Source organism: Salarias fasciatus, chromosome 13, assembly GCF_902148845.1.
Source record: "Salarias fasciatus chromosome 13, fSalaFa1.1, whole genome shotgun sequence".
Taxonomy (NCBI): Eukaryota; Metazoa; Chordata; class Actinopteri; order Blenniiformes; family Blenniidae; genus Salarias; species Salarias fasciatus.
In genome coordinates this window covers 4833128-4846645 of record NC_043757.1, presented here as the reverse complement: position 1 = coordinate 4846645, position 13518 = coordinate 4833128, and the positions used below count along the sequence as shown (strand labels likewise).

The window sequence follows — 13518 nt, the reverse complement described above, 5'->3', positions numbered from 1 at the left end:
TGTCCACCTCCTGATTCTTTCCAACAATCGGCCCCCTCCTCCTTCACCTCCTCCCTCCCCCCATTCCCACAATGTTAATCTGCGATATCAGTGGCGAGGGGCGTCCGGCCTGAGTGAGCACAGCATCTTTAACATGGAAACTTCCTCAAAAACCTGACTGAAAGAAACAGATGCACGGAAACCAGAAGGGGCCTCGCTGCTGTTTACCAACAAAATTAAACTTGCACGTCTTCAGGCAGTGGTGAGTGGTTTCAGCCCTCTCCTCTCCACCCTCCCTCCCTCCCCCCCGTCCCTCCCGTTGACTCCATCCACCCAGCTCGTTTTATCTGAAGATTCTCAGACAATGCCTAGAGGATCCCATTCCCTAATCTTCCTAAAAATCCCCCTTTCATCCCCACTGTTAAAGAATGTATGAAAGGCTGACACCGAGCTGAAAAAAAGGAGGGAGGGAGGGAGGGTGAAGGGGGGCAAAGAAAGAAGCAGTGCACATCTGGGAGTGAAGGTGGTGTCACTGTGCTGGACTGGGAGGCGGGGGGCAGCATTGGTCGCCTGTGCACGGTCCTTGCAAGTTGACTAATTAAATTGCTTTGCTGCTCAAACATTCAAATGGCCGAGGAGATTAAGGGCATGAGCGGGGATGGGAGTGTATACGTGGGGTAGGGGTGGGGTGTTAATCTGTGTTCTGACCCAGTTGAACCTCGGAGTCACACACACACACATTTCACACACAAAACACCCCCCTGAAAAAAAAAAAAAAAAAAAAAGCTCAAATCCTTTGTTTTGTCCCCTCAAAGGCAAGAAAAAGGCAATGGGTTTTAAAGGAGCGATCCCTAGATGTCTTTTCTACCCCCATCGGGAAGAACGCTGCGTTTGCTCCTGAAGTGAATTCAAGATGACCACAAACACATTCCTCTGCGCTCCAATACAAAAACCATTCGATTGAAAGTGAGTGCTCTTTTCATAACCCCGACAACAACAACAAGAAAATGACCAAAGGCTTTAACAAAAAAAAAAAAAAGAGGAGAAAACAAAGAAGTGCATCTTCTCTGGGCTGCTTCTATCTCAGTTGCCATGAGCTTAGCTTACAAATTGGCTCTGTGATTATGGATAAACAAGAGTCGCCATCTCTCCGCTCGACATTTTCAATCAGAATTCGCACACAGAGGTCTGGAGCCGCCTTCAGCGTGGCCCCGGCGTATTGGGGAAGATTCGGGAGGAGATCTGAATGTGAAAGTTAATGCGGCTCCACTCACGTTTTCAACATTTCTCCTCAATCTGCCAAAACAGCGTGAAAACGCAGCACCTGAGAAACAAAGTAAGAGCTGATTACAGCCGACAAACAAACCCTCTCTCCTTCCATCTCCCAGCCTGTGAACCAGGGAGGGTATTATAGTCTAAACACTTTTTCTTCTCTCAGTGCTGAAAGATTAGACTGGTTATCCCATTAAAGTTGGTAAAATGCCATTCTTGTGTCTTTAAGCTCTCGTATAGGAGGTCAAGATGAGTCTGTCTGCGCTTACAAGGCGGGCACGGATGTAATCTGCCCAAAGTTACAATAATTAATGTTAAGCTTCTTCAGCAATACGTTTGTGAAAAGAACTGCCCCTGATAATATACTTAAAGCTGCACACGCTGTTTGTGTTGCCGGCGACAAGACAAGGCAGAGCCCGACGTGCATGTGTGTTTGTGAGTGTGTGTCGGCGTCCCAATGCCACTCACGTAGCTCAGCTTAAATCTTTAGTCAAACTATAAGCTGATGCTGCCACAATGCTGGATTAGGACGACAGGCATGGGAAAAAGAGTGAGAGGCCGGCTCTGATGGGGGAGAAATATACACGCACACACATACACACACACACACACACACACACTGATGCAGTCACAGACAGACACGACAAACGGGGGTAATAACTGCAGTTTCAGACTTTTTTGCTTGTATTGGATGGATGGATGTTGCACGGCCACACGGTGGTGTAGTGGTTTGCACTTTAGCCTCAGAGTCTGATATTGCAAAGTTTGAGTCCGGCAGGAGGTCTTTCTTCACGTGCACGTTTTCCTGTTTCCTCAGATGTATTTCAGGATGAAAAGTGACTGTCGCTCACCTGTGGGTGTTAATGTGAGCTTGTGGGGTTGTGTCTTTCTCAGTGTGTTACATGACTTCACTCTGTAAGTTGTAAGAGGTGGGAAGGAAGGAGTATTCTGATTCAACATGTGACTTCCAGGAGGATGCTAACAAGCAGGGTACCTTCTCTTTTTGATTTTTACTGTATTTAAGTACATTTTCAGGTATCGGTACTTTACTTAAACAGGTGTTTATCAGATTATACTTTGCTTTTACTTTTAACATTTATGACACATAAACACATAACACACATAAATAAACTTCCTCTACACATTGGCGTGTTTGTTCTTGCAACTTGCACAGATTACACTTTACAACCTGAACAACATGGAGGAACTTCCTGTTCTTCACAGCTAAACATACTAATTGAACCTGAGCCGAGAAATATTGAAGTATTCAGTATAAATGTATAAATATTTAAGGCTGTTCAAAGAAAGTTTTTTTCTGTATTCATTTCTTACAGCTTTCTCACTTGTCTTACATCTTCTATTATCACCTCATTACATTTATTGTGTTAAAAAAAATCATGATGATTTATATGAGATCCATTCAGGTTTTAATTTACTAAAAAATTATTTAATTTTATGACTCAAATCGATTATATACATTGATTTATGATTTGTATTGTTGCAAATGACTGATGGTGAAATTGATGGTGAATTTATGACAGAGTTTACAAAATTCTAATTCAAATTCAAAAAAACTTTATTTGTCCCCAAGGGGCAATTCAGAAGGCATGCAGAGCAGTCAGTGCAATAAATGGCATAATAAAATATGTACAAAATTGAAAATTAAAATTAAGTCACGGTAGTTATATACTGTGTGTGTGTGTGTGTGTGTGTGTGTACGCCTGCAGTAGCTGTATCCTTATTCAACAGCTTCATTTGAAAACATACTTAAAACATAGTTTGTCACTTATTTCTGTACACAGCAATTACATAAGTGGAGATAAATGTCATCTTGTTAATGCCAAGAAAAGAAAAAGATTTTTAATTTTTATCACTTAAAAGTATCAATTAGAAATATCTCAGTCTATGTATAATAAATATAAAATCAAGTAAAAGTCATACTTCATTGTCAATTCTGCCATAGTATTAGACAACAGACAAAAAACATAAATCCAAATAGAATAATTTCCAATAATCATTTCTCTTTTAATAACACTGATTAATAATTATCAACTATGAATTATATTGAATTATTTTCTCTTTTCTACGTTTTGTTGAATTTCAGAAGCATCCGTGTCAAAATGTCCAGTCAGGTCTTCAGCCTTAATTAAAACAGCTATAATTGAATATCTTGCTCTCTTTATTTTTCAGTTTCTATTTACAAATATGTGAAATCCTAGAAAGCTAAAGTTAGGCTCCAACTGTGACTTTTTTAATAACGGCCTGTTTGCTGAGAACTTTCAGAACATAATGTAATGCTGAACTTCCTCCAGTGAGTCTCAGCAGGAGGATCGGGGGATAGCTTCACACAGAATTTTTTTTTTTTTTTTTAAATAAATAGAGGTTAAAACTATGAAGTACCTCAGTAAAACATACATATTTAAAACTTCATTGATTAATAGGTGAAATAAAAGACTACTAAGAGCAAAACCAAAGGTGTAACTGTGGCAATAATTCCAGATAGGGCAGACGCTTAAAGTTAAAAATGATTAAATAGCAGGAGAATAGCTTTGTATTGCTTATTTTATTTCCCATTAGAATTGGAAAATCCATGTCCATGGTCAAATACATTGATGTATGTTTTATCGTTTTTACAAAGGCTTTCAAAATGATTCACCGTCTAACTGTCAAACGATGAACTTCATGGTGTAACAATATACTTCTCGACAGCTGAGAAGCAAATAAAAAAAGCTTCCACAAAGTTACTTTGGCAGTGACAGTTACGTAATTCAACGCGGAGAGCAGATATTGCATCACTTAATCCCCGAGTACGGTGAAAAGGAAACAATACAATTAGATTAGTAAAAATTCCTGCAGGTTTTATGTGTGTATGAGTGGGAATTAGTGCCACAGGTTGACATTTAAGCCGTCCCGCAATCCTCCACGCGAGTCAAAGCGGCCGGCAGCCTCTTCTTCTATTTTTTTTTTCCGATGTGAAGGCATTGACAGTCCGTCCTGTCCCTTCTCTCAGATACCGAGGGGGATAGGCTGCATGTGTAAAGTACATTAAGCTCTTGCCGGATTCCTCCTTGTGCCATTCTCCTCTCGTCGACTCGCAGACACAAAGGCAGATTAAAGGAGCGTGCGCCATAAAAACCCTGTGTCAATCTTATCGGCTTGGAGTGCAATTTTTAAACATATGTTAATCTGGGAGAGCTAAAACTCATTCTCTCCTCTCTCTCTTTCTCTCTCTCTCTCTGCTTGTTTATCTCTTATCAAATGCGCAGTAGGTGAGGGGCAGCTTTGCGGTGCAGCTAAGTGCCATTATTTGGATAATTGCGTCCATTGTTGCGGGTTATATAGCTATTTGAAATGGGAGGTGTGTGTAAATAGGTGCAGGGGCCAGGTAGGGGGTGGTTGAGATATATTCAAACAGGGGCCAGGGGATTTTCTGCGAAAGGCTACATGACGCATTTGAATGCTTCTTCATAGCCAAAGCTGAATTTTCAATAAGGAGTGTTTGATATGTTTTTGTGAGTAACAATACCTTTAGAAAATTACAATGCCAAGGTCAGAGGCATTACATGCGCCAGTAGAAGCACACTGAATCCTAATAGAAATTAGAGGCCTATAATGACACCATTAAAGCTTTTGAGTGCGTCTGGACTGCTTTGCATTTCTAAAAACAGTGTGCAGGAAGAGCTTTTATTAAGTTTTAACAATATCCGCGGCCGAGTTCTGGTCGAAAAGACTCGTGTCCCCCCAAACGTACCCAGAAAGAGCCGATGTTCCTTGCCGCTACAATCGATAAACTCCTCCGAATATTGGGTGTGTTGCAGGAGGTGAAATGCTCTCCTAATGTTGCATGTGTGAAGGACAGTGCTCCCAGTGGTGCAAGAATAACAAGTTCATTAGTCGAGGGGGGGCGCCGCAGGAATTCAAATTCCCCCCCGACCCGGGCCCGGCCTCTCATTGGCTGGCTGCGTCGGCATGGCGAGACTCATTAGAGCCCAGCAGTAATTAAGAGTTGTTAGAAAGTGAATTCTCCAACCGCAGATTAGAAAATTAAACTATTTACTGATTACATATTAATAGAAGACAACAATGGCGCTTGCCATAAGCTTGGAAGGCAACCAAGGAATAAATCTGTGTACTTAATTACCATAAACAATGGGGGCATAGAAATGGAGTTTTATGCACACTCCCTCCTGTAATGTGTCTGATATCAGAAGACACTTGACAATTCTTGTTCAATTATCTCTATTATTTAATGTGCTGTGAACTGCCTCTGAGTAAATAAATTAACCACCCCAATTACTTTGGATTCATCTGGGGAGGGCTGCTGCGTAATAGAAAATGCCGCAGAACGCTGCATTGTGCCCAAACCGAGGGAGAGAGGGAGCGAGGAGGAGGAGGAGGAGGAGGAGGGGGAGGAGGAGAGGGAGGCAGATGTGTGGAAAAAAAAGAGAAGGGGGGGGAACTGTGAGAACGAATGTAGAAATTGAGATTCACAGGGATAAAAGAAACAGAGCAAAATACAAAGTGATGCGGAGCGGGCTGAGAGGGAAAGGGTGAGACTGAGATGAGAAAAGAAACAAGCTGAGAGAGGGAGGACTGATACGAGAAGCCAAGAAAAAAATGAAAAAGTGACAAGCCAGGCTGCATAAAAACAGAAGCCACAGTAAAAAGAGAAATAATTAAAGACTTTACTCATTGCCAGAAACATGATGAATGAGCAAACCGACTCTAAAGGGGGAAAAAAGTCAGTAAAATGCAGCATGTGATATCAAAGGAAAGCGCCGTGGATCTTCCCAGGCTTTCTGCTGCTGGAGCTCAGAGATGAACAATCAGTCATGGGTCAGTCGATCTGTCTCTTCACATCTGCCCGTCAGTCCTGCAGCGCGCCGCGCTCCCACAGCACCGCTGCACACTGCGCTCACCCAAACTCACCTCCACAGGTCTGGATCACATGACGCCCTGCGACCACTACTCCGCACGTCCAGCCTGCTCAGAAAAGTCCGCCCAGACACGAAGCCGCGCTCGCAGAGAGACGGGTCAGTGTGAAGGAAAAGTTAATGAAGCACAGTCACACAGTGCTTCAGAAGAGAAATCCCTCAATACACCAATGCTTCACTATCTCCGTGACGTCCGCTCCTCAGTGCATCTCCAGTCCTGAAATCTTCAAATGAGTCACTTATTATCTAATCTTCTTCTGAGATCACGGCTGAACTCTGGCTCAATTAAAATACTGCCAGATTGTGACAAAATGTTTTTTTAATGTGCTGATTTTTCCAAGAAAGTACTTCTACTTCTTACTAAAAGCTTCTATAGACTGTTAATTTTGAAAACTCTCAAAGTTTATTGGAGGCTTCACATGGACTGCAGTAGCCTACTACATCATGTCTGTAAAATGGCAGACTGCACAACTTCAATGCAAACTGACAGAGAGGCCACATCTGGTATGAAAGAAACAAACCTGCAAGACTGACAGGATCTTTCTGAGCGATAACTATTAACATCCAAAAAGAAGATATGTGAAGCTAAGCATGAATCAAGCCATTGTTTTTTATGGTATTTGCATGTTTTTGGGTACATATGGAATATTACTAATCCAAACATCAATGGATCGTGTTCAAAACAGCGAAACATTTGCGTCCTGCGTCGTAATGACAATTTGATCTGGTCATTTTCTGTCGTACTATGTTTTAAATTTTATGAGTGAAAATGCTTAAAATCCTTTTGCAAAGTCACCTGCAACTTATGCAGATTTGCTTACATCCACACACAAAAGATCTTTATTTTTGCTGTCTTTGTTATTTCTTTCACATGAGCTATGCTCAATTGCACAACACTGTCCCCACAGTTCCTCAGTTGTTGGCTGCACATCCATAAACTCCCTGAAAACTATCGAATTCCACACACAATGTATGCAGACGGCAGACAGACGACTATATTTGTGTCAACCTTAACAGCTCAACTTGAGGTAATAATTCCAGGAGGTATAATACAACCACCTGCTTCATTATTGTGCTCTTCCTTCTTTTCTTTTGCGGCTCTAAACCCCAAAAACTGTGATGCACTGTGAAGACTGAAGCAGCAGTTTGAGGTGCAGCAGCTCGTCTGTTGGATCGAACCCTGCTGAGTCTTCACTGCTTCTGATCTCGTCACCGGTTCACCGCTTCTCCTTCTGCTGACCGCTTTTGACAGAAACTGAGCGGACTCTGCGCCAGAGCACTTTCTAAACTGTCCATCGGTGTGAATATGATGCACTGGACACCTGCAAACGGTGGAACCTACAATGCTGTCTTCAATTAAGTAAAAAGTCATCAGTTTAACGCGGAGAAACAGTCAAACTTATTTGGAGTTCAATTTGGAGTCTCAATAGATAAACTCACACATACACAGGGAGAACACGTGAACTCTACAAAGGGAGGACTCCGAGCTTAACCGAACCAGGGCCAACAGTTGTTCACTTTATGATTCGACTTATAAGATATTTCAAATAGGGGGATTTAACTAGCATGAGAAAGGATCATATTGACAGTGGATCATAACACTCTTTGACAACAATAAATTATAATTTTAAGTCTTCTGTAACAGATTTCCTAACATTTGTGACATGGTGGATAAAGCACAAAACTAAATGTGAAAAATGATTTAAATCACTATTTAATGACTGTTGTTTCTTCTTGATTTTTGTTTTGGCTCCAAAATACAGACGAATAAAAATACTTGAGAAACTTTTGTTTGAATATCCATAAAGCAGAGGTGTCAAACATAAGGGCCGCGGGCCAAAACCAGCCTGAAAGAGGCTCCAATCCAGCCCAACCACCCAACAACATGTAAAACTTTCAAGGACATCACTAATCATTTTAAACAACTTTCTTTTAGACGAGCAGACACAACACAACTGTGAGACCGGAGCTGAGACATATCAGTGTTACTGCCATGAAAGGTTGCTAACTAGCTTTAGCCTCAAAGCCATGCTGTCAGGGTGAGCTAGTAAAAACATGCATATTGCAATAGTTACGAGTAGTTTTGTTTTTGGACATTACACGATATTTTGCACCATTAAAATTGGCTCCATGTTGAGATTGTAGACATTTTCATCATCTAAGTGACACAAGGAAAAACCTTAAACTTAATGGTGATCATGGCACTTTTTTTTTACAGGTCTAGCACAGTCAACATGACTTTAGGCTGTATGTGGCCCCTTAAATAAAATGTAAAAGTAAAAGTTTAGGTTTTTAAAGTAGCTACATTGATCACATGTACTCCAGAATAGATACAAGAAGACTAATTAAAGTACCCAAACATGCGACTTGACGACAGCGATGAGATCACTGGTGATCTGTTCTTGAAATCTCTGCTTGAGATATGTGATATTTACCAGCACAGACAAGTAAAAGAGCCTGAATCCAGATCTTATCCGGGCTTCACTAACTAAAGACTTGAGGACTGTAACAGTGAGCGCAGGAGACGATGATATGAGTGATTCAGTCTTGGGTTTCTTGGGGCAGGGAAGCGGGACGAGCGGAGACAGCTGATACACATCGGTGGCAGATTTCACAGTCGGGTGTTGGGTCGCACAGGTGAATGATTAAGGAGGCGGTGGGAGACAAAATGTTTTGGCCCACGAGCAATCTAATGCCTGTGTCGTGTGCAGCCGGCTGCAAACATGTCGCCATGAATAAACCAGCGAGCAGAGCCTAAAAGGAGCGGTGGCAAACTTTCACAGAGCTCTGCTGAACTTTAATCTCTCTGAGGCTGTGGACGAGACTGTATCAGAATATTTGACGGTATAAAATGAGGACGAGGAAACTGAAAAAGTCAAAAGGTTTTGCTTTACTTTTAAAAGTGACTACAATAGATGTTAAAGGTTTATTCAATTTACTTCAAAGCTAGAGGATGTGGATTTCATGAAATGTGGTACATCAGTTTGCACAATGTCAATAAATAATCACCCTGTGCTTTATCTTTGGAGCCTTCAGGAGATATACGAATGCCTATAAGGAAATTAAGTGAACTAAAGTCTGAGGCTCAGTCTGGAAATAGATATACAACTTTTTTAGCTCCTTAGGAAATCTGGCAGCGATAGCTTTGGCAGAACTGTGGTGTTGTTTTGATTGTTGCATCATTTCCTGCTGCAAATTTGTTGGTTGTTTGTTGGCAATCTGTGAACCCTTCTCACTGTAAGACATGAGACCAAAAGTTTTAAGCCACGACAAAAGACAGTGTCATCAGAAGAGCCAAGTTTTTACAGGTTGCAGGATACAACAGAGAAACATTTGCTGAAATGAAGCTTGAAACTTTGAATACGAGTATAAAGTGGAGGCATTTTGTTTGTGAGTGACAGCTTCAGGAGTGATGGATGACTGATTTCCAGTGAAATTCTACACATTTATACTTTTTCTAGTTTCAATGCCTCTTTCAACCTAACTAAATGAATTTTTTCACTGTCTGTCATGCATCGTTCAGCTCAATGATGCGTCACTACTCTTGATTAATCAACTTTATTGTTAAAATATTAGATAAGTGATGATGTGGCTTTACGTGGCTCACATAAAATGAGAATAAGGTTTAATCAGGATGCACTTTACTGTGATTGTGAGAGAATTCCTCTGTTACGTCTCATCCTCTACTGCATTTTTATTATGTATTTGATGCCGGAAGCTTCTTTACAAGCAGACCACACAAATAATCCACTATTCTGAATTCAATATTGTCACTGTGCCAGGATTACTGTAGACAAAGAAAAATAGCAGATGCTGTTTTTTGTTCCCGCAGACAACAAACTGTGATGCGCTGTATTCTGACAGGTTTTTATCAGAATCTGCATGAACTTCTGCAACAGTTTGAGTGTGTGGGATTGAACCACATGGGTCAGATTTCATTTTCTTGGATCACTTTTGACAGATATTTACCACTGCAGACCAAGATATGCCATAGGAGCTTACGATTTCCCATTTTTCTGCTTCTAAAACATAATCTGTGAGGCAAAATACTCATTTGCTGTCTGATAACAGGCATAAGTATCATCGGTGGTCATAATGTTACGGCCAATGTAAAAGATAGAGGATATGAACAGTGTTTTGGACCTCTGGACGCCGGCCAGCAGCTACCTGAGCAAAAACCATCAACAGTTTTCTGGTAGCTGGTGGTAATTTGTGTCCCACAGTGAGTCCGAGGCTCTGGTCAGATGCGAGGGATCAATAGTGGAATTTTTTGCTTATAGCCAATCAGCCACAACTTCAATCAGACACTGAGTGCAGAGAAAAATATCTATCATCTGTGACAGCATATAGAAAGGTGACCTCGGTTGCTGAGGTGATAAAGGTTACTTTAGTGACCAGCTGTCAGCGGCGCTTCTCAGCCTGATGCCTGCAGACTCCGGCCTGCAGCTACAATCTATAACCCATTGGATGAGTCTCTGGGAGAAGTGCTGCAAAATGAGATATGGAAACAGAAATGCAATTTTTTTTTCAGGAAGTGAGCAAGCAGCTCAACACTGTGGGATAACTTTTTACGAGGCCACCACGCCACTGTGGAGAGCCAGATGCTAACCGTCATGGATGGCATCACTTAACACTTCAGAGGGCAGGGTCCAAATTAAGGTAATGTTCGTATTTCTTCATATTTTGGCTGAAACTCTTCCAATAAATTTTTATCCAAGTCAAAAGAAGTGAAAACTGCGTGCAGATTTGACTCTGGCAGATTTGCAGATTGCAGAAAGACGGAAACTTATGTTCTGACAAGATGAGGATCTCGAATCAGTTCGTTTACCTTCAACATGGAATGTATGGACTGTTAATCAGATTGTTCAGAACGCCGGGAGGAGTTATTCTAATAGATTAATGTCCAGCACATGACGTGATTTTAAACAACTGAAAAAAGTTGCATTTTTAAGATAGTGCCATTTTTGAAAGTGTATAAAACACAGATACAAACTGCTGAGCCTGTAGCAGAGATGCTGCTGTTACTGTGATGAGAGCTACTTCCTCAGATGGCCCGACATGACTTTTATGTGCAGACTTTCTTTCAGGAAATCAGGTTGAACCCCTTAAAATATCTTGTAATTTGTTTACCCAGTTTCATTATTATATCTATGTGCTTCTGACTCATTTATCTCTTCATATGCAGAAAGTAACTATGGAAACTTCACTGTAGTCTTCATGCTTCCTACTATTATAGAAATAAATGTACAAACACAAGTTTCCCCACTTTTACTGTGTTAGGAAGTCTTAAATATAGACCTAAGTTCTCCATATGGATCAATATGAAAAATCCTACATTCAGTAATAGTGCTGTCAGTTTTAATCGCATTGATCGCAATTTAATCGCATTGATCGCAATTAATCGTGATTAATTCATGGAGAACTGTCAACAATTAACTTTTTTAAAGTTGAGATTAATTGCAATGAAGAATCTAATCCTCATAAATCAGTCCCAATGTCAGGAAAAAACACTATTATCCTCTTGTTCTTTTCTTTGACCCAATTGGCAGACCTAAATGGATTAATCGCGATTAAAATTGACAGCACTAGTAATAATGCATAAGAAGATTTGCTAATATCTGATCAGGAAGAAGAAGAAGAAGAAGAAGAAGAAGAAGAAGAAGAAGAAGAAGAAGAAGAAGAAGAAGAAGAAGAAGAAGAAGAAGAAGAGGAGAAGAAGAAGAAGAAGAAGAAGAAGAAGAAGAAGAAGAAGAAGAAGAAGAAGAGCCCAAGTTTCCAATATTTGGTTCAAGTTTGCAGAACATGGTAATTGTAGCTGTCTATTAAATCTGGAGGCACATAAAACTAACATGCATCAGAAATCACTCACAAATGTCTCCACAAGCTCTTTAATAGTGTTTCATCGGGGACCAAATGTGGCTCTTCAAATGTCAAAGCGTATAAAACTTATCGGATCACACGGATAAATCCTGTGTCGACTCGTGGAAAGCACATTTTCTCGATTTTACTCCCCACTCATGTAACGAGAGGGTGAAAAGCTACCAAGGTGAATTTCTCTTGGTGATATCCTTTTCATTACTTTGTCCTCGCCTTCCAGTTGTCGCTCTGCTCCTTTTCTAGAGAATCACATTTTCACGAGGGGATGGCAGATGTGTGTGTGTGTGTGTGTGTGTGTGTGTGTGTGTGTGTATATATATTTATATAACTATAGAAAAAAATCTTTATGGCTGAAGGTGTTTGAAAGTAAATAACCTGGCGTCTTGCTGGCTACCGGCCGCTTTAACAGTGGGTGAAGAAGAAGAAGGAGAAACAGCCCTTCAGATTGACACAATGGCACACACTCCTACAGGGGGAGAGGGCACAGAGGCAGGGAGGGAGGCGCAGAGGAGGAGCACAACAAACACAGGAGAGATAGCCTCGATATCCCCACCCAGATGGGATGGGGAAGGTGAGCGCAAATCCCTCCGCCCCAGTTCCCTTTGCTTAAACCCCCCCCCTACCCCGTCTTCTATCCGCCCCCCTCAGGTGTGAGGCTTTTTAGGGGATTTTGGGGGCTGAATCCACCGAGTTAGACACTGATATAGCAGAGAGAGCATAAGAGCTGCTGCTAAATTACTAAAGTGAACACAAAATTTGCAAACATCAAAATTTAACACTTGCTTTTTTTTTCTTTTTTTTTTATCCAACAGCATTCTTGGGAGAGGAACGGGACGGGTTAGTATCACAAATGGGATGCTACTCTCCAATTTCAGTTTGGGACTTAACAGAGCCACGGCCCCTCTTTTGGCTCGGCACACTGTCTCATGTCTTAACAAGGCTTTACCCCCGGCCAAATCTTAAATAAAAACCTTCCGAATCCAGCTTCGTACGCCAGACCAGATTGCACTTTGTATGCGCGGGTGTTTAAGCATTTGTGAGTGTGTGTGTGTGTGTGTGTGTGTGTGTGTGTGTGTGTGTCTTTAGATTTGTGAGGTGTGTCACTGCTCATGTTGTGTTTCTTCGTGTTTTTTTTTTCCTTCTTTGCCATTTCTTTGCCTCTCCCTCTCTCCTCCCTTTAACTCACCCCCGTCATTCCTTATACAGCATATCAATGAAGGCCAGATATGTACTAGGGGAAGGAGGGTGTGTGTGCGTGTGTGTGTGTGTATCCGTGCATGGCTGAGCGCACTGTTCAATAGTGTGGAGGCTGGCTGGCTGGCTGGCTGGCTGGCTGGCTGGGGCCGCGGCTGGCAAACGGCTGCAGCGGAGACTTCGGCTTGGGCTCCGCTATCGCACCCAGTTATCGTTTCCCCCATGAAGGGCTCCCTTATCACCCCAGCCCAGAGAGGTCTCC

At 41.6% G+C, this 13518-nt stretch overlaps 1 protein-coding gene across 3 annotated transcripts in view; it reads right to left on the bottom strand.

The window, feature by feature from the left end:
• The window catches only part of ehbp1 (EH domain binding protein 1), a 186653-nt gene that overhangs the window by 32631 nt on the left and 140504 nt on the right, over positions 1 to 13518 (bottom strand). The window lies entirely within an intron of this gene.